At 43.8% G+C, this 26,811-nt stretch overlaps 1 long non-coding RNA gene across 2 annotated transcripts; it reads right to left on the reverse strand.

Annotated features, from left to right (window-relative positions):
- Positions 1–17,100: 17,100 nt before the first annotated feature.
- LOC310825228 lies at positions 17,101–24,218 on the reverse strand. Of its 2 annotated transcripts, none has more exons than XR_014555176.1 (3): positions 24,110–24,218; positions 18,258–18,357; positions 17,101–17,403 (listed from the first exon to the last, which is right to left on the reverse strand). It is a non-coding gene; the product is annotated as an uncharacterized lncRNA (long non-coding RNA). The 2 variants fall into 2 exon arrangements; XR_014555177.1 differs by lacking the exon at positions 24,110–24,218 and adding an exon at positions 22,433–22,755.
- Between the last annotated feature and the right edge of the window lie 2,593 nt (positions 24,219–26,811).

Here is a 26,811-nt window from a genome sequence, read left to right on the forward strand (position 1 = left end):
GTCACGTTTGTACCTCAAATGGGTGGGATGTGATTTGGTGTTGTTGTTTTAGAATACAGAATCTTTAAAAAAAAAAAACACAACCCACCTTTTCCATGAAGCTTTTGCTTTTTCACAAACACATGCACACTAAGGACCCTAAGGCTGCATTCCTGTTTACGCTGCTTACTTGGGAGAACATGCCACTTGGAACTCCACGGTGCTTGTTTCAGATTAAAGTTAAGCATGTGTAGGTTTACATTGTCTGTAAGTATATATAACTGCAGCCACTCACATTCATACTTTTTTACCATTCACTAGACCCTGATGTTGGGAAAGATGGAGGGCAGAAGGAGAAGGGGACAACAGAGGACGAGATGGTGGGACAGTGTTCTTCAAGCTACCAGCATGAGTTGGACCAAACTGCAGGAGGCAGTGGAGGACAGGAGTGCCTGGCGTGCTCTGGTCCATGGGGTCACAAAGAGTCGGACACGACTAAACAACAACAACTATTTCTCTTGTCCTTCTAGTCTTCCCCCCTCCCCTTGTCAAACCCGAGGTTGCCAGCATCTTGTCTTTTTTGCCTAAGCTGTAAAGTATTCTAATGGAAAGTGCCAAGTGAAGAGTCGACCATCTTGATCACTTGATAATCAGCACTGATAATGACCAATGTTCCCAGAGCTTTCTAGGGAAACTTCCTCAGCTGGTACAAATGAAGCCCTAATGCTGATCCGGGTTAACAATACTTTTTTAATTATTATTGAAACATTTTGACATAAGATACAATCAAATTTGACCATTCTTGTTTCTACACATGACTAACCTTATGTGTTGTTTGCTCCTCAGTTATTGTAGCACATGTGATATACCAACCACATTCACATCATTTGATTCCCATGAAAACTAGATGTGGCTGAACTAAAATGCTAATTTCACAAGTGTTGCCTCTTAGGGCTAGTTCACACAAGCTTGCACACTGCTTTAAATCTCAGCGAGCACTAAGCAAAAACTACCTCTCGAAATTGCTGCCCCATTTGAAGGTGGGGAATGATGGGAAGCTTTCTGTGGTTTTTCAAGGACAGCAAATAATTTAACGAGTCCTGGCGGGAGCCTGCCCCTGGTGGCCAGCAGTGTCTCTTCATTTCAATAATGCTTTTGCCACCGCGGGTGGCAGCTACATTTTCAAATTCTCCAACATAGCATCATTCCAGTGCATTCTGCACAGGGGAAATAACAGCTTACAGTATCTAAAGATGCACATACCAGGATGCCTTGTGACGGGAAAACAGTTGAATCTCTTCCACATATAATGTTCAACTGTCCCTTACATAGCATAGCTAGGACTAAATTCCTGGGTCCTGCTTTACTGCGCTTGGTTGGCAGGCCTGTTGAGTCACATGCCGCACTGCTTTTGCAGGATACAGATCCTTCTGTAACTCTGCAGGTGGCGAGATTCCTGAATGCGGTTATCTCACACACAAAAACCACCAAAAAACAACAACAACAACAAAAACTAATCGGACAGTTATGATGAGAGTGCATGATGGATCTTGTCTCCAGTTCTCCTTTTTCTGTGAACCGTCCCTTGGATCTTTCCGGGCCCCAAGCTGTTATTTGTCACTGCTCAATGACCCACCCTTGCATCGTGGTGTTCCCCTTCTGTTGTTAGATGTATTGGTTTTTTATGCTTCTGTGCTTTTATGTTTGTACATATTTTATGGGCTAATAGCCGTAAATATTAAAAAAAAAAGCCTTGAATGATGATCTCATCAAAACATTTTAAGAAAGAGAAAATGGCACCTTCCAACTTCCTAAGAGAAGATCCACTTCTGCCATTGCACTGGCAGTAGCAAGAAACCCTTCTAAAAAGAAAGGAACCTGCAAACACTACATAACAGCCCTCAGGGCATAAGGTTGGCAAACCCTCACTTTCTCTAATTACTTTGAGATTATTATAAATTGCAAAAGGGTATCTATCTACTCGTTGAAATTTACATCTGGAGTGTGAGCTAACTTCTGCCATAAGAAAACTGAAAGCAAACCAAAAATCATGTTTTAATTGTTTGCAACCAATAAAGTCTTTAAATGGCTAAGGGGTGCTCCAACTGTTAGAAATCTTCATTTTATTTTACTTTTAACTTTCTTTCTTATTTTTACTTTTAACTTTCTGTTTCCTCAACAAAAGTGCTGTCATAAAATTGAGAATATGGCCGTAATAAATCAATCAAGTATCAAGTTTCTGTGTAACTGTGGGAAAGGAGTGTGCTTCAATAAGGAATGCTGAGAAGATCTTAAGGTGGAGAAGGGAGACTGAAGCTCTTAAGGTGAGGACTGTGAAGATCTGAAGGTGACAATTGAGTTGTTTATAAGACCAAGAACGTTCAGGAAGGCAAATAAATTGTTAGACACCTCATTGACTGTTGGCATCTTACATCAATTATTGGATGAGCAACTAAATGAGTTCAGAAATTTCTGGTGTCCTCTACTCTGGGCCACTATTGGGATTGTACACACATGAAGGTGATGGATGGTTGGTGAAGAACCCTGTGTGAGAGGCAGGGAGGGGAAGATCTCCCAGCGTGGAAGAAGACTGGGAGAAGAAAGGGAAGCTCCCAGGTGAGAGCTGGGAGGGTGCAGCCCTTTTTGGGTGAGTCAGGGATTAATATCTACCCTTGAGAGAGGACTTTGCATTTTATTTTTATTTTTTGTTTTGTTTTTCATTTAGAATAATTCTTTTTTATTCTATTGTTTTATAAAAAAGCTTCGATAAAATCTTATAATGACAGAATAAAAAATAAAAAGGGGCCCACTACTACCTACCAAGAGTAAGCCCCCTTAAGAAATGTTGCCACCCAATTTCATCCCTCTCAGTCAAATGTTTTTCTTTTCTTTTCTTTTCGTCACACTAAGTTACTCAACACTCTGGCCCAGTTTATGTATTTCATTTGATAACTTTCCCTGGCACATGCATACAGTGTATATTATTTAGTAATGTGAGTAGGTTAGAGTTACCAGACGTCCCCGGATTCACCAATCTGTCCCCAGACAAAATATGTCCCTGGAATGTCCCTGGATTTTAATTAATGTCCCTGGATTTATGCCTGGGGACTTCCGGCAAGGCAACATGGCGGGTGCCATGGCAGCGAGTAGCACCAGAGGTCCCGGCCGCGTCAAAGTTCCAGCCAGCCAATCCGCTGGCTGGGGGGGGGTCTATTTAAACGGAGGCGTGAGCCAGAGAGCTTCTTTCTGGCTCGCTTCCTGAATCAATGCTCACCCCAAACTTGTGCAGTTGGGGGAGGGCCGAGTGAGGTGCTGAGGGAGTGAAAAAGAGGAAGAGAAGCATAGAAAAGAGCTGTGCCGCGTTGCAAGAGAGAGAGAAAAAGACAGAGCGCCGCCACGGCTTCTCCTCGTGGGAACAAAGAGGTGCAAAAGCAAAGGCTGAGGGGGAAACGGGGGGGGGCAGGAAGGCAGGCCGGTGGGTGGGCTCCTTTGCATTCTCTCCCTCCTCTCTCTCCAATGGCCACTGCGGAGATGGTGAGTTTAACAGGGGTGAGGAAGGCGCCCTCGTCCCCAGGAGTGCTGCGCTGCCTTCCCACCGGGAGTGGGGAGTGGGACACGGGGGGGGTTTTTGAAACATTATCAGGAGATGGAGCCTCTTTCCCTCCCTCTGTGCCTCCTCCGGCACCAGCAGCCTCTCTTGTGAGAAGGGCTGTGTGCGAGTTCACTGTTTGTCCACCTCTGGTAACAAGACACCACCACCGCCAGTTAAATCTCCATAGAGACTGCACTCGCCCTCCAGTGGTCTCCCAGTTATGGGAAGTGCCTTGTGTTGGTGTGTGTGTTTTAATACATGTTTTCCCAAGACCAGTGAGCGCTTTTACTCGATCTCCTCCCCCCCGCCAACCTCTTTCTTTTTTCATTTCTTTTTGTGTGTTTGTAGATGGGCTTCTCCGCCTGCTTTGTGCATGCCCGACAACTTTGGGGTCCCCCCCACAAAAAAGGTCAAGAACTCTGGACAACCCTTTCCTAAAATAATAAAGCATGAAATTAAAATAAATAAATAAATAAATAAATAAATAAATAAATAAAGTGTCCCTGGATTCCTTGAAAAAAATATGATAACCATACAGTGTGATGATGAAGGGGGAGATAGCAGGCAGGGAAACTGCTAGGCAGAGATATCCTTCCCCCCCCCCCAGGAGGTGTTGAGTGCAGCTGACCCCCCCCCCCATTTCGAGTATTCCTAATAGCAATATGGATACTATAAACACATGCAGAAATACAAATATTTCCTAAATTTCAGCTGAGTTTCCTGCATTCCAGCGGGTTGGACAACCTATTTCTTATTAGGTTTAATTAGGTTTTGTGCTTTTGTAATTGGATTTGTAATGGCTTTTAGTCAAAGACTTTTAGTCAAATGATTGATTGATTGATTGATTGATTGATTGATTCATTCATTCATTCATTCATTGATTATTGGTGAAAAGGTGCTTTTTTCCCCCTTGAGATGCTAACTTTCTCTCTGCATGTCATTCCTTGAACAGCTTCCTGTGCAAAGATAAGGCTTGCTTTAATTGCTTCGTTCATTTGTGCATTTGACTAGTGTCTGTGGAAGAAAATGCAGCCCCTGGACTGAAAAATTTCCCCCTCCTGTGTTTGAAATTCTAGAATAAGAAACTGCCTCTTTCCCCTCAGCTGCCATGTCTGTTTGTGACATCATAGGAGGCCATACATACAGGCCTGGGGAAACTAGGCCTCAATGGAGGGGCACTGGTTAATAAAGAAATAACTGAGGAGCCATAGAATCACAGAATCATAGAGTTGGAAGAGACCACAAGGGCCATCAAGTCCAACCCCCTGCCAAGCAGGAAACACCATCAGAGCACTCCTGACATATGATTGACAAGCCTCTGCTTAAAGACCTCCAAAGAAGGAGACTCCACCACACTCCTTGGCAGCAAATTCCACTGTCGAACAGCTCTTACTGTCAGGAAGTTCTTCCTAATGTTTAGGTGGAATCTTCTTTCTTGTAGTTTGGATCCATTGCTCCGTGTCCGCTTCTCTGGAGCAGCAGAAAACAACCTTTCTCCCTCCTCTATGTGACATCCTTTTATATATTTGAACATGGCTATCATATCACCCCTTAACCTCCTCTTCTCCGGGCTAAACATGCCCAGCTCCCTTAGTCATCCAGAATCCCCCTCCGTAGTCTCACACCATCTCCCAACATGCTGGTACCTCTGCAAAAACAAAGTAGCTCCAGTCCAGAATTTTTTCATTCTTTCCATGGAGGAGATAGCAGCAGTGTTCTTTCAAACCCACTTGCATATTTCAAACCGTTGCCTTTTGGGGGAGGTTTACCGGTTAAAACTGCAAAAACATATATATGAAAAGAGAATAAAAAAGGCTCACCTCCCCCTGGGGCTATACAATTAATCCATCAATTAATTCAAAGAGTGGGTTAGTCCTTTGTACTGTTGTTTCTGCTCCTCGGCAATCTTTAGTTTCGTTTTCTATGCATGGAGATATTTTAACTGTGTCACAGCCCACCACTAATCCCAGGCAGATATCCAGAACTCTGTCTTGGTCTCCTTCCAGCTGTTAATGAGATGATGCCTCCACACCAAAACGATAGCTCCATCAGGACTTATTTTTATCTTTCCCCTAATTGCCAGAATCATAGTCAAAATTTCATGCAGTCCATTACGTAATTAAGATAGCGTCCACTTACATATTTCAAGCCTTTGTGTTTTGATCCCAACAAAAGTCTTTCCCCAGATCAAATCCTTCTCAGTGGCTGATTAAATTAGCAAGTTATTTTATCTCTCCTGGTTATTTTATCTCTCCCAGCCAGGCCACCAGTCCCTGCCACTGGGTCCCCAGACGCTCTTCAGTGGCAGTGTCGCTTCTGAAAAGAGGCCAAGCTCACTCCCATCCACTCAGGCCATGGATCCCTATGGTTAATTCTGAGTTGCGTAAAGTGGTGGGCAACTGCCACGGATGGGAGTACAGCTCAGGTCCCATTCAAAAGCGCTGCCTAGCATCCATAATTGAAGGACACCCAGGGGCCACTGGGAGGCGGGGAGCACGTGACGTGGTTTTGCGGGGATGGCAATTGTCAGCACCATGCCAAGGGCTGATCCCTCCCTGAGGGGTGGCACTTACCTGACATCAGGGTTGCGAAGAGCAAGGCACATGGTGACAGACCTGCACCGGTCCTTCCGATTCCAATAAGGACGAAGAGAGGAATCAGCTGTGATAAACAGAATGTTTCGAGATCAAAAGCCGAAGTTGAAAACCAGAATAAGTCGCAACTGCATGTTTGAACCAAAGGGGAATTTGCCAGACCCCAAAGTGGGTAACCTGACATCTTTAAATGAAAGGATGAGGATATGAAAGGGAAGGAACAGGAGAGAGTGATGTGCAATGGGAAAGTTGTCACTGGTAGGGGCACATATTCAAAACCACCTCCATCCATGTTTTTTGCCCAAAATACAGTGGTACCTCGGGTTACAGACGCTTCAGGTTACAGACGCTTCAGGTTACAGACGCTTCAGGTTACAGACTCTGCTAACCCAGAAATAGTACCTCGGGTTAAGAACTCTGCTTCAGGATGAGAACAGAAATTGTTCTCCGGTGGCGCAGCAGCAGCAGGAGGCCCCATTAGCTAAAGTGGTGCTTCAGGTTAAGAACAGTTTCGGGTTAAGAATGGACCTCCGGAACGAATTAAGTACTTAACCCGAGGTACCACTGTACTGTGGCCCCATCAGGATGACCTCCTATGACACAGTGTTGGTGGGAGAGGTCAACTACGAATGACACCTCCACACACACGAGCAGCTTCCTTGGGCAGACAACATGCCACTTCCGTCTGCTCCCAGGTTGCTAACCAATGCTTTTCAAGGCTCCCACTGCAATTTTTATTTATGAGAGATTTTCTAACCTGCCTTTCTTCCAAGGATTCCAGGGGAGCTTACATTATACCAAAACACAAGAATAAAACCGATCCAACACTGCTTATACAAAACAGATAAAAGCATAGCACACTCCCATGGACCACCTGGACTCTCATCTGCAGCAGCAGCAGCAACAAAATTCCCATCACCTTCCTGCCCACCCAAAAATCCCAGGCAAACAGGTTCGTTTCCACAGGACATCAATGCAGATGTTGCTGGAATCCACCTCCCATCGGCATAGCCAACGGTCAGAGATGATGGGAGTTGGGCCAACAACATCTGGAAGGCACCAAGTTGGGCACAGCTGCCACAAGCCTCTTTGCTGGGTCTCTTGGCAGTGGGGGCTAGCAAAATTAAGGAGGTGCTGGTAGAAACACAGCGCTGCTGACAAACCTGCCCAAGAAAGTGGTCTGCACAGGCATTTTAAGATCTCAAAGGAGTAAACATCGCAGAGGCCAAGAGACAGAGGGGAAGCAGCTCCCAGGCTCTACAAGGCCCAGAAAGCTAAATAATCCATCTCTGACCTGGAGGAATCCAGTCTTTTCTAAGCCACCTTTGGAGGAGGGAGGGGACATTGCCCTAAAAAATGCTGCATCCTAAGCCCTTAGACCAAAGCCTATTCGCTCATTTATCTGTGTCTATTATTTATTGACAAGTTTTATATTACTTATTGTATGTTAGGTTTATCTCTCCACCTGCTGCAGAGAGGGAGGGCGATTCAGGAGTGTTGCTGTTGCTTAAAAAATACGTAAAACGAAATCCATTGCAACCTGCTTTGGTCATTCTAGCATAGCTAAAAAAATAAAACTGAATTTTGTTGCCACCTTGGTCCCCCACCCCCACCCCTTTGCAAAACTAAAAAATAAAAGGATTTGTTGCAATCTGTTTTCTTTCCTCGTGTAATTGAAAAGTAAAGGGGATTTTATTGCAATCTGGTCCTCCCTTTGCATTCTTAAAAAAGCGAAAGAGGATTTGAATCCTGACAACTGTAGTTTGTGAAGGGTGCTGGGAACTGTAGCTCTGTGGTGGGTAAACTACACTTCTCAGGATACTTTGAAGGAAAGAGTGAGGTGGCCTGTATGGTTCTCCAGCCCAGCTGTTTACCTGACAACAACCACCCTGTGAGGCAGGCTAGGCTGAGACGCAGTGATTGGCCCAAGGTCTCCCCGTGACTGGATCTGAACCCAGGTCTCCCAGGTCCAATGCTGGAGCCCCTGCCCCACCTTGACTTGCGATTCATACCCTTTGCCAGGCTTCAGAAGTCCAACCTTTTTCTGAAAAGCACAGACCAGCAGCACCGACTCACAGGAAGATGCCTTCTAGTGCTGTCAGATCCTTGGTCCATAAAGCCCACGTTTGTCTTCACTGACTGGCAGCAGCAAGCCAGGACTTTGGACCGGGGGGGGGGGCAGGGGCTGAGCTTGGGACCTTTTTTCTTGGGCGCAAAGCATGTAGGAAAAATAGAACGGTTTTCATTTACAGTATTCATTTCGTGAAACCCATACACCGCTATATTGGGGGGGACCCCAAAAAATTGTTTACGAAAAGATAAAACAGTAACATCACAACAATGCAAAACCTCCCTTGCAAATGGAGAGAACCGCTTTTTGCAAACCTGGCTCCCCCAGTGCAGCCTTGACATGCCTCATTGCCTTAGGGGTTAAAGCCAAAGAGTTCACATGTCTCCTAGAGAGCCAGTGTGGTGTAGTGGTTAAGAGCGATAGACTTGTAATCTGGGGAACCCGGTTCACTTCCCTGCTCCTCCAGATGCAGCTGCTGGGTGACCTTGGGCCAGTCACACTTCTCTGAAGTCTCTCAGCCCCACTCACCTCACAGAGTGTTTGTTGTGGGGGAGGAAGCGAAAGGAGCCACTTTGAGACTCCTTTGGGTAGCGATTAAGCGGGATATCAAATCCAAACACTTCTTCTCTTCTTCTTCTTCTTCTTCTTCTTCTTCTTCTTCTTCTTCTTCTTCTTCTTCTTCTAGAGAGAAGCCAAGAAGGGGAGGCTGGATACTCACCCCCCATGACACTCCCTTTGGAAAAAGGGTGTGGCTTAAGCAGCCCGGTCGCACCGCCCCTTCCCATTGTGCCCCGCCCCTTTCCCTGCAAGGGTTCAGGTGAGTTCAAAATGCCTTGGGGTGCAGAAGGCTTTTGGGGTGGGGGGGATGCAATGCCAGTGGGTCCAGGTTTTCTGTGAGGATTGTGTGCACTGAATTCTTTAAAATCTTTGTATTTGTACCATAGAGATAAAAACTGCAATGGCTTTTAACCTTTACTCTTTTTTAATCTATTCCAATTAGCCTCTTCAAGGCCCTGCTGTTATATATTTGGGAGTTCTTCTTTATAAAGTATTCCAGGAGGCGATCTCACAGCTTGATAGCCCCTTCTGACCTTGGATTATATGAATCTGTGTTTATGTTTATACTTTGCAGAAAACTCAAGAACAGGACTCTCCTCCCTAGCCAGTGTGTCATGGAGTAATGACTGTGAGAGCGATAAGAGGAAATGATGAACGATAAGCGAGATGAGTAGGTGATGGGGTAAGTGGCAAGTGTTTGTCTTTCTTGTATAATGTATAGCCCAACACTAAGTGAACATGCAGCTGCCATGCTGAGAAAAATTTGCATGGATTTGCAGTTACATCGGGAGGAAAGAGACAGAATGGAAAGCAAGTAGTTTGAGACTCTGGGCTTAATGATCTTTAGTAACGGTGGCAACAATTTTCACAATCACTGAGCTTGCACCAGAGCCGAGCCTTGTTCACTTCCTTTGCAAGCCTTCGTGCAAGTGTCCGTGGTAATTAGCAACACAAAGTTAGCAGCGGCTTATGGAACCAGATCGTTATGACAGTGCAAGCCATTTCAATGTTGCATTGTTGAAATGTATATTCCCTTGAACTCTGCTTAACTGAGGTGATGACAGGAGCCATTGTTTTCCTTCTAGTGATCACTATTAATTAGTCATCTTGTCTCTCATGTATAATTCATCAGACATGAATATCATGTTCTTCACTTATTTTTCATCCGTAAGAAGGAGCAATGCAGAAACGAATTTCTTCATCAAGCAGAAGCTGGACATTCTAAGGAGAGACACCATTTATGTCTTTACATAAAATGTAAATCTTGTGTTACAGAAAATACTTTTGAGGTTTTTTTGTGCAATTAGATTTGTTTAAAGAGAAAACAGAATTCTTCATAAAGGTCAAGAGTTACTGTATCATATGTTCTTAGAAATGCTTACTTTAATTGCAGTTTAATGGTTTTCTTTTCTCTCTCACGTGTTTTGGGGAGCGTCTGGCAGTGACTTACGGTTGGCATTTTCATCTTTTCTTAAAAATCCCTGGCAGTAGTTGGTTTTTTGGTTGGGATAGGTGTGTGGAGAACACAGAGAGAGCAGTCAGTGTCGTCTAATCTTCTGTACCAAATACATCAGCAAAATAATAAATAATAATAATAAATTTTATTTATATCCCGCCCTCCCCAGCCGAAGCTGGGCTCAGGGCGGCTAACAACAATCAAAATAACCCAACATTCTAAAAACATTCATTATAAAATTAATTAAAATCAAATTAATGGCAACCATCAAGCAAAATTCTGTGCAGATTGCCAGAGGAGGGGGTCAGGCTGCGCCCTGACCAAAGGCCTGGTGGAACAGCTCTGTCTTGCAGGCCCTGCGGAAAGATGTCAGGTCCCACAGGGCCCTGGTCTCTTGTGACAGAGCGTTCCACCAGATTGGAGCCGCAGCCGAGAAGGCCCTGGCTCTAGTTGAGGCCAGGCTAACCTCTCTGTGGCCTGGGATCTTCAGGATGTTTTTATTTGCAGACCGTAAATTTCTCAGTGGGACATACCAGGATAGGCGGTCTCATAGGTACGAGGGTCCTAGGCCGTATAGGGCTTTAAAGGTTAAAACCAGCAACTTAAACCTGATCCTGTACTCCACCGGGAGCCAGTGCAGCTGGTATAGTACCAGATAAATATGATCTCGCAGCGAAGACCCCATAAGGAGTCTCGCCGCGGCATTCTGCACCCGCTGGAGTTTCTGGGTCAGTCTTAAGGGCAGCCCCACGTAGAGCGAGTTACAATAATCCAGTCTGGAGGTGACCGTCGTGTGGATTACAATGGCTAGGTCAGGGCGAGAGAGATAAGGAGCCAACTGCTTAGCTTGGCAGAGATGAAAAAATGTCGCCTTTGTTATAGCTGTAATCTGCACCTCCATAGAGAGGGAGGTATCGAAGATTACACCCAAACTCTTAACGGACGATGCTGGCACTAATTGCACCCCCGCAAGAGATGGGAGTTGCCCCCTCAATCCCATATCGCTCCGTCCCAGCCAGAGGACCTCTGTCTTCGAAGGATTTAACTTCAACCGGCTCCCACGTAACCATCCAGCCACAGCTTCCAGACATCTGGTCAGTGTGTCTGGGGCCGAGAGGTGGGTGTCATCGGCATACTGATGGCAACCCAGCCCAAAACTCCGGACAAGCTGGGCGAGGGGGCGCATAAAGATGTTAAAAAGCATCGGGGAGAGAATCGCACCCTGAGGCACTCCACACACCAAGGAGTGGCGCGATGACAATTCCCCCCCAAGCGCCACCCTCTGTCCCCGACCAGAGAGAAACAAGCGCAGCCATTGAAGGACTGTGCCCTGGATCCCCACATCGGCAAGGCGGTGGTCCAGGAGTTCGTGATCGACCATGTCGAAGGCTGCTGACAGGTCTAGAAGAATCATCTGCGGAGATCATCTGTTAGGGCGACCAGAGCCGTCTCGGTCCCATGACCAGCGCAGAGGCCGGGCTGGAATGGATTGAGAGCCGATGTTTCATCCAGAAACCTACCAAGCTGTTCAGCAACCGCTCTCTCAATCACCTTACCCAGGAATGGAAGATTCGAAACCGGGCGGTAATTGGATAGATCTAAAGGATCTAATGAAGTTTTCTTTAAGAGCGGGTGCACCACTGCCTCCTTCAGTTCCCCTGGGAATATCCCGGTGCCAAGGGACCAATTGATGATATCCCCCAGGGGGGCCCGCACCTCGTCTGGACACACTCTAATCAGCCAAGACGGGCACGGGTCAAGAGGACAGGTGGTGGGCTTTCCAGCTTGGAAAAAGAAATGCATCCGGGTATCTCTTACCTTGAAAGATGGAGAGCTGCTGCCAGTCAGTGTGGAGTGTAAAGCTAAGTAGACTAAGGGTCTAATTCAGTATAAGGCAGCTTCCTTGATAGCTGGGAAAGGTGCAGAGCTGGTGAAGAGTTGGGCAGCAGTATAAGCACACACACCATTCAATCATTCAACATCCACCCAAACACTCAAATCTCTGTGTGTGTGTGTGTGTGTGTGTGTGTGTGTTTCTCATTCTCCCTCACACACACAAACATGCACACACAGTACAATGTATGGATTTATGAATACAAATCATACCCTGTCCCATTGTCAGCATTCTCTCTTTCTTTTGCAAAAGTCATACATACAGACAAACACAGACACAGCTCACCATGCGATACAATATGCTATTGCCAGAATGTTTTCGTTATTAATAAAACAAATATCATTTATGTATGTTATTGGGGTAGCCACAAATCCATTCATAACCATATCTGCTCAGCAATAGGTCTCATTCAGAAGTTTTCAGTTTCTATTCAGCCTCCTTCATACTTAAAACAAGAGTAGATGTGGAAACTAAACAGACTAAATGGAATCAGGGAAATTTATCGTCTTCAAATAGGAAATTCATTTTGCTACTGATGCTACCAAATGAAAGGTCTTTTGTGAGATGGGCTGGAAAGAGCCTACATTTTGTCCTATCCAGTAGAAGAAATATTCAGCTTTTAAGTCTGCCCGTCAATTAGCACAAGCATTCTGAAAATAGATGGGATGGTGGCAATTAGTCTCTTGGTGGATGTTCACTTCATGGAAAACTTGTGTGTTTGAAAATAATCCAAGCTAGTTAGATGATCTAAATATATCTAAATTTCCAAGGCTTCTACTATTGGAGAGTCACAAAAGTGTGACTTAATATACACTGAATTTTATTTTTTTGTAAAACAATAACAACAACTACAACAACTACAACTTATTATTATTTATACCTGCGCCCATCTGGCTGGGTTTCCCTAGTGACTCAGAACTATGCAACAAACAAATACTACTAGCAGAAATAAGATAATTAATTTAAGTTCACCAAAGCTTAGGAAATTATGAATATTTTCTGAGAGCAAATAAGAGCAGGGTAATAAGCAAAGTTATTGTTTATTATCTATGGAAAGCAACTTAGTCCACATTGCTTAACAATTTTGGGTCTTGTAGACCTAACCTGAGTCACATTGATTGATATTTTTTGTTGCATATATTTCAACAATCCCAAAGTTTGAGAGTCAGTGGCACAGACATCGTAATAGTGTGGTAATCTGTTGTGGAGCCACCCCATTGAAGATCGTGACAGTGGTTACCTGGACCTCGTTGGTGGCTGTGAAGGGGCCCCCATGACAGTTCAAGCTTCAGGACTCAAAAATGTAGGTCTGCCGCTGTCCTTGGGTGATGTCCATTCACTGCATTGGCAGCACTAAAGTGACCTCTACAAGGCACAGGCCTGGGCAGTGTGTGGAGGTCCTGGGCTGCCCAGGCAACAACACCTCTCTCTCAGCCTCAATTTATGGTCCAAAGGAAAGCAGGCTTCTGGAGTTGCCAGAAGGAAACATAAAGATGCCATCCAACCATTTTAGGGACTCTGGATTTGCATAGGGTTTACTCCTGAGCCTTTTCTTCTCCCAAAGATATCCTGCAAGGCAGCGTAGGTTTAGGACCAGAGTCTTTTATTTCCTGCATGGGCTCCCTTCCCAGGTTGAGAAGCCTCATCTGCACCTAAATCCATCACTAATGCACGGTTACTGTGTCCAGAACATGTTGCAGAATACAGTCACATTAAAACACCAGTCTGGAGAAGCCCTTAAAATGCATTCCTAATCATTCTTTGGGAACTGGCTTTGGCGTCTCTTACATTTGAAAAGCCTTACTGGATTGGTTTCACTCAAGAACTCCCACATTGGAGCTCCCTAGTGAACCAAATGACATCAGTGCAGGTCAGGGGATAGGCAGTGATTTTCAAACCTGCTTGGATTGTCTATGCTCCAGTTCCCAACTAAGAGTCCAGTGTAGAAGCAATCCCTGCTGAAGGTGGGGCTTGAAGACAGTGCTACGGGGGGGGGGGGAGGTCAGCTGATGTCATGGTGAGGTTTGACAGGTGATCAGCCCCATCCATCTTTCAAAGTGGTGCTCCAGGATGGGTGACCTCAGGATCCAGACCCCTGCTTTGCCCTACTTCTGTCCCCTCTCCAATATTCACTTAAATGATAGGATGGCTCTTACCTTAGAAGCAAGACATGGTCCCCCAAATGACTTAAGGCAAATCTGTGAAAAACATTGCCAGCTGTCATGGTGTCAGTTAGATACTCTTTCAGCAAGTGACATCATAGTTAAGTGTTAGTCTCGTGTAGAATGAATAACGTAAGGAGGTGTTATATAATTTTAGGGAGCAGTCATGGAGAGAGGCCATATGGTGGCAACAGGATCCCTTGCAGCTGCCACCACTCAGGACAAGTGCTGGTTCATCCACCTGCCCAAGCTTGCCATTGGCAGCACAGATAGGGAAAAGAGGGACCTTCTGGGATCAACTCAGAAACCAGGATGGCTTTCGTAATTCCGTGACTGTCCCAGGAAAATCAGAACACTTGGAGGGTATGATCTGCTCACAAGTAATCCCACTAAGTTCAATGATACTTACTCCTGGATAAATGGGTACAGAATTGTAGCATGAATGATCTAAACACACCTGACTCAGGGATAAAGGGAACTTATTCTACTCCAGTAAAAGGCAGCTGAAAGGAGGCGAGAAAAAATGGATCCTGTGGAGAGGCAGCAGGCAGCCTCCTTCCTCTGCGGAGAGATCCTTTGGGCCTATGTAGCCTTTAATTGTTTCATTTTGCAGTTCTTTCATAGCACAATGTTTAGAAATTACTCCTCTAATCTCACCTCATTTCCTGCACCACATTAATGGCCAAGGCCTAACTCAAAAAGTCAAAGAAAGGGTCAACAAGATTACCCTTATATTTTCACACTGGCCTCTCCTCTCCTGTCTGTTACTATACGATCGACTTAGTTTGGCACAGCCTGGGTTTCACAGAGCTCTGCTGGCAATGGCTCACTAGGCTCCTCTGTTCCATCTGTCTGCAAATAAACAGAAGTCAATCTATGGGGTCTATTTTGAAGAGATAATTCTCTCAGGACCAGTTCTCCTCAGACGGCGGTCAGTGAAGCCAGCCTGAATTTCAAAATTGTTCATGCAGTACTTATAGCTAGCTAAGCTGCTGTGAAAGAACCAGTCATAGGTTTGGAGGACTCCAGGGACAGGTTATTAGAAGACAGGGGGCATCATGAGCTGCATGATAATTAGAAGAGTTTGCAAAGTACTAATGGTTTTATGATGGAACAGTGAAAAGGAGGGGAAAGCAGAGGAGATCTTTTAACAGAATATAGACTTCTGCTTCTTCTGCCGGCCAATGGAAGGTTTACAGTGTTGGAGAAGGAAATAACGTTTGAGTTAAATGAGCAATGAGACCAATCCCGCCTGCAACCCTGGCCTCACTACATACAAAGTGAGCAAGCCCTCTTTGTGGTAAGATTTCTGGGGATGTTCATAGGATTTGGATGATTTCTGAATCCTGAGCTGAAGTGGGGTGCGTGGGAAATAGTTTTGACTTGTCAAAAGCAAAGCAGGTTCTGCATGAGGTAGCACAAGTCTAAGTGGGGAGCCCTAAAGTGCCTTGGGGCAGCATCTCAGTGACCCAGACTTCCCAGAAATGCTACGCACCTTCTGAAAGTAATGGCTTTAAGCTTACCTCATAAGCCACATGGAATAATACCAAGATGGGAGCCAGTGAACACTAGACTGGGAAGAGAACGGAGGAAGAGCTCTGTTGTGACCAACAGATCGAACTTTTAATTAGAGGGAATGAATTTACTCCCAAAGTGAATCCCTTTTAATTCTTCCCATACCAATATAAACTATAAAGATGCCTAGCATAAAAGCCTCTGGATTTAATTGTTTTTAGCTCAATGCTTTTTCCCGGGGACACCAATTTTCAGACCAATTACTCACAAAATACTAGATTGGGGTAGGTAAAAACAGAACCAAACCGTAATGGCTGACATTGTATCAAAACCACAGCAGCTATCCTTCTGAAATTTGGCCAGATTCATGCCCTCAAGAAAGGGTGAAGTTACGGATGTTTCCTTGGGGGGGTGGGAATATAAATGTAAAGGTGCTCAACGCAAAATCCTCTGGACTTATTTGCCTGTAGTTCAGTTGGCTTTATCCACTTTGGAAAGGCTGGGATGTCTGCAAATTCCATTCACTTCTTCCCAAATAACAAAATTAAACAAAATCCCAATAGTGAATGAGGGGAATGAAACTGATGCAGATGCACCTTGAGGCAAATCAGCCAGCCTACAAACTGCCTTGGACCAAATGGGTAGCCTGGCTCATGCATCTCAGATGCCTCCAGTCCTGCTCTCTGGTGTTTTCCATACTGTTACTGATTAATTATAACCTTACTTGGAGTGTATATTTCTTACTTTTTACTATGGGTTATTCATAATTAAGGATATTGATGGTAATGTATGTTTGATTTAATAAAAATAATAATGCTCCATGTCCCCCTGATGTTCTAGGTGGCCTTCTCAGTCAACGTGCCTGAGATGAGGTGGAGCTTGCCTACTTGCTTACTTTCTGAACCTTTAGTATTTCCAAAAACTCTAGGTGGTAGCATATCTCGCTTGGTTATTCACTTGTGAGTGGAACTAAGGTTCCTCCCTGCCTGAAAACACTCATATAATGGCAATGCAACTAGTGATTTGATATAGATGATCGGTGAAGCAGGGTGGAGATGGCCCTGAATATTCAGCAGGTAGAGGACGAGTTGCTGCACTGGTATGAGGAAAATGCAAAAGTGAGCTGAAGCCGTGCGCACTGTGAACATGAAGAGTATATGATACATATGGTACACTACAGTCCCAGACACTTCAATATTCACCAGCCCTCCATAGAAGGCACTCAGATATAGATATAGGCCTCTTCAGAGGCCGAAGAATGATACAGACAAACCAGGGATTAAATGCAGATTTTATATACAGATATAAGATACACTTCAGTACATTGATCTCCAGAGCAACCGTATTCAGCAATGAACGTAAGTGCAAGATGAAAATTGAATCTGCTTCCAAGGTGCCATTGAGCCCACCCTAATGCTGTTTGTCACCTCACTGTGATGTTGATATGTAGTGCAGCTCCTTCTCATCCTCACAAAAGCCTCTTGGGGAGGAACTGATTGGTGTCCAAGATCACCATCTCTTTGGTACAAAGCCAGGTTGATAATTGGTTGTTTCTGGATTTCCAATGGTGTTTTTTGAGTAACTGAGAGTTCAGAAAGGGGAGTCATTGTCATTTCATCTGAACCCAACCATTGCACCAACATCGTTCAAAGCCAGAAATGTACCTTTTAGCTCATAGTTTAAACTCTCTCTCTCACTCACTCACTCACACATACATGAAAAGTTTAGTTTTTTCAGGAAAGTGTACGCACCATGAATACAGATCTGTTCACTAGTAATTCTCTTCATGAAGATTTAATGGATGAATCTAATTCAAATTCCCCTAATGGACATACAGAAGCACAGAATTTTTCATTCCCAACCAGCATACATTAAATTTTCAAACAATGGCAATAGCCCTTGAAACAAAGATGACAGATTTTACATTAAACAAGCTCTTCTCTCACCTCCGCCTTCACTTCCCCCGCTCCTTCTCCCTCCTCCTTCTCCTCCTCCTCTCTCTATCTTTTGTTTATTCAGCGTTTGAACTCCAGGAAACCAATTCCTAACCTGCAATATCTCAATTCCAAAAATGACTAAACTGGGGAAATGATTAAACAGAGAAAGTATTTGCAGGATTGTTTAAAAATTAAGTTTTACCTCAACTGAAAACATCCCATCATAAAATTAAAATAATCAGAGCAACATCCGCCAGAAGTGGATATTGTCAAAAGTAAAATAGTTGTCTCTAAGTGAAGTCTAGTAAGTTCAAAGCCCGGCTGCAAATCTATCCCTTCGACAACACTGTACAAACACATTATTTAGATTACATTCTGCACCTGATTAATGACAGCAGGAGATCAAATGTTAATAGCTTAAGAATCTCCTCTGCTCTCTGCACATAAGGAGTACTTTAAAGTGCACCATAATTTCACAGTAATAAATAAGAGCTCTCACCTAAATTATACAAGCATTGTCCTTTGGTTGCTGCAGAAGTGTCTATTCAATGTGGAGTTTTTATTGCTGGTTTGTTCGGTAGAAGATTCCCATATATGGTCTATGAGACAACCAGAAGGGGAAATGATGTGCGTTGTAGAAACATTTAATTCACATTCCTGTTCTGCTTTCTGTATAGCCTTTGAGCTTATGGCAGCTGTATTCTACAGGCTATATGTTTTGTATTATCAAATACTGCAAAATGCCTACTTGAAATGTCAGGTAAGACTGTGCAGTAGAGCAATGAAACTATATATTACGTTTTATAAAGCATGATTATAGAAATAAGGAAGAGTCATTATGAGCCAGAGGACTAAAGGACAAAATCTGATGAATAATGTTATCTGAAATTAAAATCAGGTGAAACAAAATTTTACATTAGTGATGGTGCATAATTTTGTGATTACTTCAAGGTCACATTTGCCCACCTTATAATACTCAACTATATTATGAAGTGAGTAGAATTTCTCCCAGAATTTATTTCATGTCCTGCTTAGAAGGTTCCACATGCACACAGCTCCTTTATAGGGACGAATGCAGAAGTGTTTTAAATTTAACCTCCTACTCTTGATGAAAGGGAGGCGGGTGGTGCTGTGGGTTAAAACACAGAGCTTAGGGCTTGGCGATCAGAAGGTCGGCAGTTCGAATCCCCGCAATGGGGTGAGCTCCTGTTGCTCGGTCCCTGCTCCTGCCAACCTAGCAGTTCGAAAGCACCTCAAAGTGCATGTAGACAAATAGGTACCGCTCTGGCGGGAAGGTAAACAGAGTTTCCGTGTGTGGCTCTGGTTCGCCAGAAGCGGCTTAGTCATGCTGGCCACATGACCCGGAAAAACTGTCTGTGGAAAACGTTGGCTCCCTCGGCCAGTAAAGCAAGATGAGACCACAACCCCAGATTCATTCATGACTGGACCTAATGTTCAGGGGTTCCTTTACCTTTACCTTTACTCTTGATTAAATTATTAGTAAACTAGGTAACTAGGAATAAACTAGGTGACACTTAAGGTTTTTCCATACATTCAGCAAGAAAGCTTCTAAATACTGACTTGACTCTAAATTGAGACAAGGAGATCAGTTTAGCTCTACCTTCAAAAGACGCTGCATTACTTTCCAATTTCTTTTCGGATATTTGTTGTTGTTTAGTCGTTTAGTCGTGTCCAACTCTTCGTGACCCCATGGACCAGAGCACGCCAGGCACTTCTGTCTTCCACTGCCTCCCGCAGTTTGGTCAGACTCATGTTTGTAGCTTCGAAGACACTATCCAACCATACTGATTATTTCCAGGGTAGAGAGAGAGGTTGGAAAATAGCCATAATACCTTTGGATAAGTCAATAGGCCATCCAATCCTTGGTTTTCCAACAAGCAGGCTAGTCATAGGTTAATTTATGTTACACATTTTTTAATTTGTCAAAATAGAGTCGTGCAATTAGAGCTCCAGGCCCCCCCTTCCTTTCCCCATAGTCATCCTGCATAACTCATATGTGTCATGGTTGTTGTTTTTTTGAACATGGCCTGAGCAGCAGCTGTTGTGAGACTAGCCTGTAGAACATCCCATCATGCCATCATGCCTGGGCTGCTCTATTACCTTTAGGGGCAATAAATTAGAGATTCATTATATAGTAAGTCCGAACGCTGCAGGTTCCTAAATTCAAAGTGCCAATTTTCAACCAGATACAGCATCTGTATCAAGTCTCTTGCCAAGCCAAGCAACCTTTTGATCACGTTGAAAAGGAAACCCCCAGAGTTCTGTCATGTGTAGCCTTTGCAATCGAGTCCTCCTGAAACATCCTTCTAGAGTGACTCTGTCAAACAGTGATCTCATCTGGAGTGTGACCTTTCTTTTCAGCACCTCCATGAGTTTCCATGCTTGCAAATGTTTAAATTTCTCACTGTTTCCTCTGTGCAAATGAACATTTTCCCATGTTTTCCTAAGACTTCAGCCTGGAGGCAGCTCTCAAGGAAGCGGAGCAGGGCAACCCTATTGCAACAAAATGGCAGTGACTGGCCTAGTGCTCACTTTTTGGGGGCTGTACCACTTCGGTCTGTTGGAGGGTTCTGTTCTTGACAAAACAATTCCCTAAACAAAGAGAATTGGTTGTCATGACACCACATGATTGACATGGAGATTACGCCGCCCACCTCTCAGACTCTTGGGAACCTGCAATGGCTTCAAAGCCCTTTTGCTCTTTGCAGCCCACACCCTCCCGTGTGGCCTCTGAAGCCTCTCTGAAGTAGTGCCACCCTCCACTTCCATATCAGTCAAACAATGTTTAAAGCAGGGTGGAAGGCTGCTTGAACCACTTTGCAAAACTGATGTTTGAAGCAGCCTTCCCTCTTCTTTTAAACTTTTCTCAATTGTTTAAAGATTGGGAAGAGGTTGCTTCAAACAGTGTTTCTGCAAAGCGCTTAAAGAAAGTCCCTGTACTCCTGTCTGAGCCTCTTAAGGCACTTTGCAGAAGTGCTGTTTGAAGCAAGTCCAGCAGCTACTGTTTCTTCTAACCATTGAAAGGAGCAGCCAATGGGTGTAAGTAACAGCTCCTCCAAAGCTGCTCTAGTCATCCAGTAGCCCAGCTGGCAGATAGAAGGAGTAAGAGTGGACCAGAGATGTTTCCGGGTATGACAAAGTCAGAATTTAAACAAGTTTCCCATGAGGTAAAAGGTAAAATAAAGGTATCTACCATGAGGGACATGGGTGGCACATTGGGTTAAACCACAAAGCCTAGGGCTTGCTGATCAATAGGTCGGCGGTTCGAATCCCCGCGATGGGGTGAGCTCCCTTTGCTTGGTCCCTGCTCCTGCCAACCTAGCAGTTCGAAAGCATGTCAAAGTGCAAGTAGATAAATAGGTACTGCTCCGGCAGGAAGGTAAACGGCGTTTCCGTGCGCTGCTCTGGTTTGCCAGAAGCGGCTGAGTCATGCTGGCCACATGACCCGGAAGCTGTACGCCGGCTCCCTCGGCCAATAAAGCGAGATGAGCGCCGCAACCCCAGAGTCGTCCGCAACTGGACCTAATGGTCAGGAGTCCCTTTACCTTTACCTTTACTTGGGACCATAATAAGTCTCTGTCCGTTAACTACCCATTTGCTCAGTAAGATGAAATCCTGCTCATGCCGTACAATGTTCTTCCCCATGGGTACAAATGTTTTGGGATTCACTGTCAAGCATTGGGCCGTGGTTCTGCAAGGATGTGGCAGGAGAGGATAGCAAGTGCGTCAGGAAGGGTCAAGGAGAATCAACGAAGCATTTAAATATTTCAGTGTGTTATAGTATAGTATTAATATATATAGTATCTACAACCAGAAACTGTATCCACACCTCTCTTCAAGAGCATTGGCAATTCTTCTAAAATTATCTGCAATATATCATTGTGAACAGGAATTTTCAACTCTGATAAATATGAAAGATCAGAAAAGAGAAAAACTTATTTATGTAGATGAGGAGATGAGAGTTTGTTTGTGTCAAATTATACCTAATATGAGATTATCCGGCAATAGCAAGCTCAACACCCCTCATTGAGTTTTTATTCATACATATGCAAGAGGCTCGTTTATTATTACTTTTGGGAATGATTCATGTTCTTATGTTTTATACTTTCTGGATGTCCCATGATCATATTATAAAGTGGTTGTGTTCTGTGTTATAAATCAAGCACTGATATGAGTGGTTTCTTCTTGATTTTCATTGTGTTTCTTATCACACACAAAAATTGGTTGTGGCATGAGCAAATTTTTATTCTGAAAGTGTGGCCCAGAGAAAAAAGTTTGAGAACCATTGCACTAGGACATTATATATATATAATGTATATAACTAGGACATAATATATATATATATATATATATATATATATATATATATATATATATATATATATTTGCTTTCGTAGATTTTCACGGGTACAGGAATGCAGGTTTTGGTGTCCTCGGGTGTCTTCCCGTGTAAAAGTTGGGGTGTCTAGGCGACGTCGAAACGTCGCCTAGACACCCCAACTTTTACACGGGAAGACACCCGAGGACACCAAAACCTGCATATATATATATATATATATATATATAAACATCCTATATATGTGATGTTAAAATGCAGCAAACCTGACTTTTCGTCTGGGATTCCCCTCCTCCTCTAACATACTTTCTACTCACCACAAAATGTATTGCTGCAGGCCCTGCATTCCCTGTTTTAAAGGCTCCTGCATCTTAGGCACAAGAGAGACCTAGACACCTTCTGGCTGCTTCGGAGCATAGCATCATCAAATCTGCAGTCCAGTCAGCTTTACTTCCAAGCTGTTGTGTACATAGTCAGCGTTACTGAAAGAGAGTCTCTTTTTCATCTTCTAGAAGTTGCTGTGAATTCTTTGGAGCTGTCGGTTACACACATTAGTGTGGAACTAGAGGAATTAGGAATCAAGGTTCTGGTTTTATGAATCGGAGTTAGAACAAACTTTAGTAACTGCCTGATCTCTCACATTCTGGCTGTTTCTCACCCCGTCGCGGGGATTCAAACCGCTGACCTTCTGATCGGCAAGTCCTAGGCTCTGTGGTTTAACCCACAGCGCCACCCACGTTCCCTGCATAATCCAGTAGTAACGTATAAAAAACGGGGGTAGTTGTACTACTTCCATCCTAGCAATAACCCCAGCAGGGGAAGATCAGCCTGGCCCCAACTAGATTTGAATCCTTGCACAACTCACTACTTCTGGTGCTGCCGATAGGATGCCCGTCCTCTACGTATTCCCTCCTGTAGCTTTGTCTTTTTAGGACAGCCTGAGGACAGGAGCCGCATCTCTGCCACAGGAGACACTTTAGAAATTACTATAATTATTATTGCTCAACAACTCTGGGCAGCTTTTGCCTTCCCACTCTTTTTTCAAAGCTATTTTTGTCTTTGTATCAGAAAGGCACCTGGCCAATTGCGTTGCCAATAAATATTGCTGCAAACGTTTCTGAGATCATGGTATTTCCAACAAGTGGCTCTTGTTCATGTTTGTTAATAGTCTTACTTTAGATGTTGTGAGGATCCTATGCCCTTTTAAAATGTGTTTTTTGGCGGTGGGGGTTATTGGGTTGTTGCTTTTATTTTGATTATGTATTTTGTGGTTTTATATTTTGATTTTATTCTGTGAACTGCCCTGAGACCTCCAGGTATAGGGTGGTATATAAATTCAATTATTATTAACAACAACAACAACAACACATCTCAGGTGTTTATAGTAAGCCAGAAACTTTCCTAAACAACTGTTGCTGCACTTTACCTAAGAATAACTGAAATCTTAAAAAATGCCAGAAAAATATGATCTGGAAGCCAAGTGAAAATATCCTTATCACAGATCATTAATTTGCCATGTCATCAAAATGTGGCATCATCTAAAGTGATATTTCTAATTCGTATGGTCATACATTTATTAATCATTCATCTGGTTAGTAGTCCTTTCCTTGAGCAGCTTTAATCAGGGCAATGATCTGTTTGACAGCTAGACAGGCAGTTAGACAAGGAAAGACCCTTTAACAAGATGTACCTTCTATGAACCAATTAATCTTTCTGTAAATTTGTGTGTTCTAACAGATGGATGAAACTCAAAGCAAGCATTTGACCAAAGGCATAAATCAGCTTTTGACATTGTTTTCTTTCAAGCAGTAGCCAGAGGCATTAATATCATTTTTTACAAGTCATCCAAAACAATGATAAACTCAGAACTGTGATTGAACTAAGTGATATTTAAATTAAGAATATTAACCATGCACATGTATTATCCCAAAAGTATTATCCTTTATTTAAAAGGTGATGGATTTAAGAGCCATTAAAAACTGATGAAGCCTTACCACTGTCTACAAGTAGCCACATGGCAGCTGGTGCTATTATGGAATGTCCTCAAACATTACCAGTTTGCTTGGTGGGTGGAGGGAGCCTATCAGCAAGTTCATAGTCCTGCTTATACATACACACACACACACACACACACACAAACACACACACACACACACACACAGAGAGAGAGAGAGAGAGAGAGAGAGGTTCCAAATTAATTGGTTGCCTTATGCACAAGCAAAGTTATTAACATCACAGTTTGTGATTTCTGTGTGACTTTTATACATAAAAAAAAACTTCTACAATAAATTTAGCACAGGTTTTTTTGTTTTTTTTACCCCAGCCAGCTGAATAAATGTTCTCCAAAGCTCTTGGGATTTTGTGTGCTTAGATGTGAACTAAACCAAAAGCTGGTTATTTTGTTGTCAACAGCACAGTAAAAAGATAAAGTCAGATTTTGTTTTGGACAGGAGAGAGAGAGAGAAATGATCACGCGTCCTCCTTGGTCGTTCAAGCTGTGTATGGCCTTATCTGCCTATGTTTTTTTCAGAATAACTGAGGATTTTAACTCCTTGGCTACAAATGAAGGAGTAATACAACATGCCACAAACCATGCACTCCCCCCACTTCTGGAACAATCAGAGCTGCTTTCAGCCCACGGTTAAGCTCCACAGCAAGTACCTGAAAGTGGGGACACCTGCGGGAACCCACATGGTCCAAGAGCCTATGCAAATATCTTGATCTCATAAGTGGCGGAAGGCTTGGCTGTTACATAAGTTTTGAAATCACCCAAACTGCCTGCATCTTGTGAGCAACCGATGGGGCAGCTCATAAAGAACACTGATGAAGTGAGTGCCTGTTTGTAGGTATCACCTTCCTAGAGCATCAACAGGTTTCATCAACAGAACATAGTGTCCAAATCAAGTGAAGTAATAGTACCGCTCTATTCTGCTTTTGTCAGACCACACCTGGAATCCTGTGTCCAGTTCTGGGCGCCACAATTTAAGAAGGATGTTGACAAGCTGGAACATGTGCAGAGGAGGGCAACCAAGATGATCAAGGATCTGGAAACCTTATGAAAAGCACTTGAAGGAGGTGGATATGTTCAGCCTGAAAAAGTGGAGACTGAGAGGAGATATGATAGACATCTCCAAATATCTTAAGGGCTATCACATGAAGGAGGGGGCATGCTTGTTTTCTCCTGCTCTGGAGAGTAGGACTTGAACCAATGGCTTCAGGTTACGAGAAAGGAGATTCCGATTAAACATATGGGTTTATACTAAACATAGCGGGTGGCGCAGTGGTCTAAACCACTGAGCCTCTTGGGCTTGTCGATCAGAAGGTCGGCGGTTCAAATCCCTGCAACGGGGTGAGCTCCCGTTGCTCAGTCCCAGCTCCTGTCAACCTGGCGGGAAGGTAAATGGCATTTCCGTGCACTGCTCTGGTTTCAGTGTTCCATTGAGCCAGAAGCAGCTTAGTCATGCTGGCCACATGACCCAGAAAAACTGTCTGCGGACAAACGCCACCGGCTTCCTTGGCCTATAAAGCAAGATGAACGCCACAACCCCAGAGCTGTCTGCAACTGGACTTACCTTTTTTTTTACCCTGGAAAAGAGGGGAGTGAGAGGAGATATGATAACTATCTTCAAATATCTTAAGGGCTGTCACATGGAAGATAGAGCAAGTTTTTCTTCTGCTTTGGAGGGTAGGATTCAAACCAATGGCTTCAAGTTACGAGAAAGGAGATTCCGACTAAACATACAAAAAAACTTTCTGACAGTAAGAGCTGTTCAGCAGTGAAATTGGCTCCCTCGGGAGGTTGTGGACTCTCCTTCCTTGGAGGTTTTTAAACAGAAGTTGGGCGGCCATCTGTCATGGATGCTTTAGCTGAGATTCCCCCATTGCAGGGGGTTGGACTAGACAATCCTTCAGGGGTCCCTTCCAACTCTATGATTCTGTGACCAGGGGCATTGCATCCCCCTTAGCCTCTTGAGGCAAAACAGGAATGGGCCACTACCCCACGCTGCCCCACTCCCTGGCCGTCGTTCGCTGTGTTGTGCAGCAGCGCCTGCAAAGCGCCATCAGCATTGCTTGAGTCAGTGGCCTCAACTAGTCTCACTGTCCATCTCTCCACTGAAAGGTGAATAATGGCAGAGGTCAGATCTATTTGTCCTATTATTTTCTGCTCACTTGAATGTGATTTGATTACATATTTTGTGTGCGTGTTTGTGTGTGTGTACTGCGTGTGTGTATTAGAGTTGATAAAGAGAAATGCAAAACCTAATCTCAAATTTTTTGCCCAATGTTAATCAAAGTAAGATAAAAACATGGCAAAAAAGAAAGAAAAGAGAGGTATAAAAATAAGAGAGGGGGGGAATAGAAAAGAGCTTTCATGAGGAAATGAAAAAGATAAAGTTCAGAGATTATAGAACTTCCAATTCTTCCTCTGTCCGCTGTATAAAAACAATAATCACTTCATTCACTCCAATATAACTCAACAAAACCACTTTCTCTAAACAAACTACCTTCAATCCTCAAATACAAATGTCATTATTTCATTTTCTTTTTCACACAAAAAGTCTATGAGAAGTTTTCAAACTTTAACAACGACTTTTCTCTGAACAAACAGGTCAGTTCTGCCATCTCAGCTAAGTCTGTTAATTTTAACAACCGTTCTTCCATTGCTGGTGATGATGAGTCTTTCCGGCTTTGTGCA

Source organism: Podarcis gaigeae, assembly GCF_964106915.1.
Source record: "Podarcis gaigeae genome assembly, chromosome: 9".
Classification (NCBI taxonomy): Eukaryota; Metazoa; Chordata; class Lepidosauria; order Squamata; family Lacertidae; genus Podarcis; species Podarcis gaigeae.